Genomic DNA, 6,200 nt, shown 5'->3' on the forward strand with positions numbered 1-6,200 from the left:
TCCAAAAGTTGTATACTTCTGCGGTTATTCAAAGAGGCCAAATACAGAGCAAAGCATGCACATGGACAGCTATGAGGTACATGATAAACAAGTAAAGCCATACGCACTGAGTGTTCAGAAGCAAAAGGAGATAAGAAGTCTTTATTTTCCATACATATAAAACATTGATTACACTCTAGTCGACCTGAACTCTATCAAAACCCGTATAGAGCGCTTTTATACTTTCTATTATGGTCAATTTAAGTTGGAACGTTTCTGGCGGTGCGGGAAAGTCACCCTGCAATGATCAACCGAACGCGATGTTGATTCGTCCTAAAATCGGAATCGAATTGATACCAGCTCGATACCTTTGCTACGAGATCAGGATCGACAGGATTAGAGTTTTCGGTTTTCCAATCAATAAATACCTGGAGAAATGATGGAGCATTCCGGAATGAGGTATGAGTACAGAAGATTTCTTCTGCTCGTCTAGTACTCGGCGAATAATAAGAGTAAATACCAGATTTCTCTACATAAGTGTAGTTCTACTTTGTCCATTTATCTAGGCCAATTTCAATTCATACAGATTGCGAGTAGATTTTTTTATTAAAATATCCTTGTCATACGTACGGATACAAAAAATACGCTGTTGATCAATGCTGCCAGCTTCTTCTGCCTTACTAAGTCAAGTAAGGTTTCTTTTCAGCTTAGCTTGCTTACGAACAATAACCGACACGCTAAGTACAGAGGAAACATCAATGTAGCGTCAGCTATAAATGTTGGGCTATATGTTTCCTTGCCCATTTGTCTGTTTTTGACCTATCGTTGCTGTTACTGTTATGATTACGACAAATGCTTTTCCATATGTAAAACTATTTAAATATTTGGCTATTATCAACATCTGAACGGCTTCAGAGAGCAACCTCAGCGAATTTATTTTGTCCGATTTGCCTCAGTCGTTGATGACCGATGAGGCAGTGCAATTTAAAAACATGTTACTTAGTCACAGCTGCCTAAAAGATCGGATGTTACATATACGTAAGTTGTCGAATATTTATTTACAGATGTTCATATTTTTCCTAATCAAGTTCCTACTGCCGTATGCATGAACTAATCCTGGTTCAAGAAACAACGATGTATGCGAGTTACCTTACTCGATATTATTACATTAAAGTTATATGGCACTGTTATGGGTAGCTGTTGTGCGTACGGAAAAAGATCAAAATATGTTGTTATTTTCGTAAAATTGAAAATTGCAGGCTAGTCAGGGGAGGCATATTCGCGTTTGCTGCAGAATGCTTTAGATTGCAAAGCCAAGATTATGGAAGTTACCTTAGGGATTCAATTTGTTCTTCTGCCAACGGCGAATGCCGCTATCGGTAACTTAGAAAAAAAACAGGGACGCAAAGGACGCACCACATTCAGAAATCGAACAAATTAAGTCAAAATTACCCCAATTTTTAAGAGGTCATTATCTCCAAACAACGTGAGAACTAACACTTCCCTGATGTAGACTAGGTATCTACTTACACATATATGAGTCATTCCGTACTTCACGTTAATGTTGATAGGTGGCGCTTTAACAATTCGCCTAATCATTTTTTTCCTTTGACCAAACATGCTAACATAATAACAAACACGGGCATTAGTAACAAAACACACGTTATGACTAACGCTTTGAAGTTCAATTTATTAGTCCGTAGTAAATCCATCAAAATCATGCTTTTTCGTCCTTAATAAGAAACAACGCGACGACAATTTGTAACATTTTAGATTCAAGTCGAAATATAATTAGCAGTAAAAAAAGTATTTCCGTTCGTACGTGGCAAATTTAGTTCCCCTGACTAGTAACTGTTCTGAGTAAGAATATAACACTAGTCTGGTTTTACTGTCTCACTCTTTATCGCTGTTATTACTATCCATTGATGCTCCTTCAGTCGTTCGCATAGACTTCAATGTTCGCAATATATCAGATGCGCTCAGTAGTCTACCTACACATAGCAATTCCTTTAAGTGTTTTCTCCCTGCTTGCCCCACCTGCTCTTTGTCCTGTGCTCCTGTCACTGTTCGTTGTCCTGGCACATTTGTTTTTTCGATTCTCCTCTCCTATCGACTACACAGCGCCATCACTTTGAGACAGCAAGCGTCGCTATTTCTCCTCGAAGCGTCTGAATGGCGGCCGAGGCGACGTCGACATGCTGGGCATTGCCCCGCAATCGCAATATGGGACATGGTCAATACTGGATAGGGTCACCGTTGAAACCAAAGCGCTAATAAAATCACGAGTGCAACGACGAAGACTCGCCTTACCTATCTAATCCTCTATGTGACTTCGGTTCTGTTCCTCGTAGTCACCTATACGACGCTGCTGTCGGCACAGCGCGTACGTTAAGTGCGGTTGTGGGAAGATCAGTTTATCGATCGGATTTAACAATCCTCGCGTGTTTTATCGCTAATACTATCGCTGCAACTCTTTCTTTATGCAGATTTTGATTTTATTATTGGAAGATCGAGGTGTGGTGGCAAAATGCTTGAGCTAAAATAACGAGCACATTTTCTGTCCGACTCCGTACTGCTTGCCAGTTTACAGCCCTGTTTCCAGCTTGATTGCTATTTAGATTAGTGTGCCTGTGTATAATCGATACACAGAGCGACAACTATAAGGCGAAACTATGGTAGACGGTTGATTATTAATGACGACATCTATCCGATTTGTTTGAATGAAAAAAAAATTATTTTTTTTTTAGCATATAGAGCATTTTACGGTGCAGCGATTTCTTTTTGAGCATCATATCTTGATCTTCAATAGACCATATTTAGCCCACATGTATGTTATGCACGATTCTGTTGTACTATTGTCATTGTATTTTATCGATCGAGCATGGTAATTATTAAACTCGTAAGTCGCAAATTTACTCGATGTTTTTTGCCCCGGGCTTTCCCACTTTGAACAACTTTTTTTCTTATAAACTGTGTCGGCCATTCGCTAGTGCACCTATTCAATTTGTAGCTGCGATTCCTCAATGTAATTCCAAATAATAAAGTACTTAGTTCAATATTGGTGTACCTCGATTGCCAGAGACCTTCGCAGAATAGTTCTGTATCTCTCCCGTAATTCGCTAGCCTACGAAACTTCATTGTATTTCATTCAATGGTCATCCGTAACGTATTGACACACGTCAACGCGTTTTTTTTTCTACTATCGTATTTACAGTACTTCTCTAACTGGCCAGATGCGCAAAACAACTAGCAGATAAGGAAATGCCTCAAACAAATTTTGCATTGATAAGAGCAGCATAATCCACAGTGTTCACTGCGTACACTTAATAGTGAAAATACTATTCTCGGTATACAGCCATCAGACTGTAAACCGTTGTTTTGCGCTTGTTAAGCCTATTAGTTAGAAGACGATGGCAAAATACTTTTTCAGTCTGTCGTCAGCCATCCGGCTCTATTAACAACTTCAGCGTTAGGTCCCTCTTCTTCTGCGCTAACTGAAATCTTTAAAACTGTCTACGAAAAAAAATATCGGATATATATAGCAATAACTACAATAATCGCTCAGATGATCACAGCTGATTTAAGCCTTAAGTTTGATCCAAAAGCAAACACGAAAATAGCGCTTATGGATGTTGCTAAGCTTTTCCGTGTATCAACATACCTTTCAGGCAGGGGGTATACTTAACGGAAACAATAAACTCGCGACGTAAGAAGTACCATTAGCGATATCTAGTTTTTGTAACACAGAACGCATAAAACTTGCCCCTCTAATCGTTCCTCTTAAAAGTTTTGTTGGTCAAAACTTAAACAGCAACCAAAGACCTATACATTACCGTATCGATGCATTCTAGAGCCCAAACTTAGACTGCGTAATGCAGTCGAAGACACTTGATTCTGATATAAAGTTAGATCTAAGACTAGAAGTCGTCGTGCAACTTTAGGCGAATTGACTTTTTAAGTTGCCCACGGCAGCAGTAGGACGCATCGTCTCTATTCAATGGCTGTTTCCATAGGTGTCTCTAGCTCCATTGAATTAGTACGCATTAGAACGTGCAAAAGCTGATATATTGGTTTTATTTTATGTATAAACCTTAATATTCCCTGGAGTGTTTTTTTCGTTGAGCGTCCACTGGCGTCGGTGACCTCTTTGATCATCTCTGATTTGCCACAATGTTACCACGAATTAACGCTTACTACTACTGATCGTGCCGGAAAGAGTTTCTCCACTGGTGTCCGATCAACTTTAGCTAACGGAAGTCGATTGAAATTGTTAAATATCGACGTGCATCTTCGGTACGTAATTTCGCATTCTCTGAGATAGCTTTAGGGCAATATTAATAAGAAAATAGAGTTTGTGTTGTTTAATGTCGCCGGTCAGCGACAGGCCACATTTTTCTTATATGTATCTGTGTAGCGATCAGATCAGTTTTCCACTTAATCGAGACGAATCTACAATGCTCATTCAGTATGGCTGATCACAGTTAGTTCCAAAACAAATAGTTCGTCTACGTAATTAACAGCTTCACTCAACGGGAATCCTGCGGCATTTACCAATCAGTTACTTCACTAACGGTCAGTCTGAAAAACGTAAACGTATAATGTATTAATATAGACAGCAGTGCTACGATTCGTACTGGCGCTCGCTTGCATCCAGCCCTGCTAGCCTTTCAAGCCGAAAGCCGCGAAAATGACACGGTCGACAAACGGTATACCCGTTAATCTAAAGTGGAGTTACTTCTTCTGGAAGTGTCAACTTATTCGCAATTTAAAAGGCTTTTCATATTCATTGCTTTGTTTACGAAACTTTCAACAACCCTCAGAGCTTAGTACTTCAGGCAAGCGCATCGCTGAAAATGACGCACTTCATGACATTCTATCAGACGCTATACGTGCAAATAAACATGAAATTATATTTCAAACCTGCGCAACCCGGACCTGTGACAGTTACCGCTGTTGCCAGCGCTACTATAGGTTAAGTCCTGTTAAACGCGCTGCTTTTAAAATTCAACTTGAAGAAAATGCTTATAATATAGTTTAACTCGCGTATTTAGGAGTGAAATTCTCCAAATTCCTTCAAGGGCCTTCAACTCTACTGCGCTCAAAAAGTATTTTGCCTTAATAGTGAATAGTCATGATTTTTTTACACTGTTATTTTGTACATTTTTGAAGGGGGCATTATTTATTCAGCTAAGCGATGAGAATCTATAATTGAACTAGCAACGAAAGATAAGACGGACGTATGCTTGTAATTGTCGAAAAAAGCATATATGTTCACATCGAAACCGCCATAATACTGATATAACCCCTGCTGCTTCATTCTTGGTACTCTCAAATCGTTTATAAATAGTAGGATCTGGGAGTGAATTCAAGAGTCTTGACATAAAACGTAGTGTTCCAGCAGATCAAAAGAATGGCCTGACCTTAACAAAACAATAACCAGTCACTGATTTTATAGATAAAATTGGTCGTTCTGTTCTATCGACTGTGTCCCATTATAAGCCAATATATTTTGCACTATAGCTAATTGTGGTGTTTTTTATTGTACACTGTTTTACGTTATGTACGATTATTATGTTCCGATTTACTTGTTTCTAATAACCATGACAGAAAATACACGACGTCAGGCCTAGATTTGTAACGATCTTCTAGCCGGCCACACGTTCTGTTTTTCTGTATATTATCGACACGTACCTGAGCTTGCGTTCAAAGTAGCGATGTAGTTTGTACTGCTGTCGTTTCTACTGCAATACGTTTCGTTGGGTGAGTTGATCGACGCTGAGAAAAGCCAGATGCCCTTGTAGTTGCTCTTGTGTCAGCAATGTCTACGCAAAAATTTGCACTTTTTATTATAACATGGAATTTTGCTGTTTTCACGGACATTTTGGGAGGAAAACATTTCTTAAATTCGAAACTGTCCAACATGTTTCGGCGACAAACGCGCGTTTTCTGGTGCTTACAACGTATCGCTGACAGAAGCAGACGACACAAGTGACATCAGCAACAGTTGCAATAACAATAACATCGATAATTACTTACACAATATTCGTCAAAAACATGAAATGCTAGCAATTAAAGCTTGAATAGATAATGCTAGTTCATGACGCTTGGCTAACTGAGGGCCAAAAGCGTGCTTTACAATGCAGTTGTGAACCCCCCAAACGTTACACGTAACAAAGCAGCTTGTATAATATTTGGTATCAAGATACCCTAGATTCTATCGT

The 6,200-nt window shown here is 39.2% G+C and overlaps 1 long non-coding RNA gene across 1 annotated transcript; it reads right to left on the reverse strand.

Annotated features, from left to right (window-relative positions):
- Positions 1-1,624: 1,624 nt before the first annotated feature.
- Positions 1,625-5,942, reverse strand: LOC147756572 (uncharacterized). The gene is made up of 2 exons (XR_015323927.1): positions 5,671-5,942; positions 1,625-4,557 (listed from the first exon to the last, which is right to left on the reverse strand). It is a non-coding gene; the product is annotated as an uncharacterized LOC147756572 (long non-coding RNA).
- Positions 5,943-6,200: the final 258 nt, after the last annotated feature.

The sequence above is a fragment of the Varroa destructor genome, unplaced genomic scaffold (genome assembly GCF_002443255.2).
Source record: "Varroa destructor unplaced genomic scaffold, Vdes_3.0 BEIS01000003.1, whole genome shotgun sequence".
Taxonomy (NCBI): Eukaryota; Metazoa; Arthropoda; class Arachnida; order Mesostigmata; family Varroidae; genus Varroa; species Varroa destructor.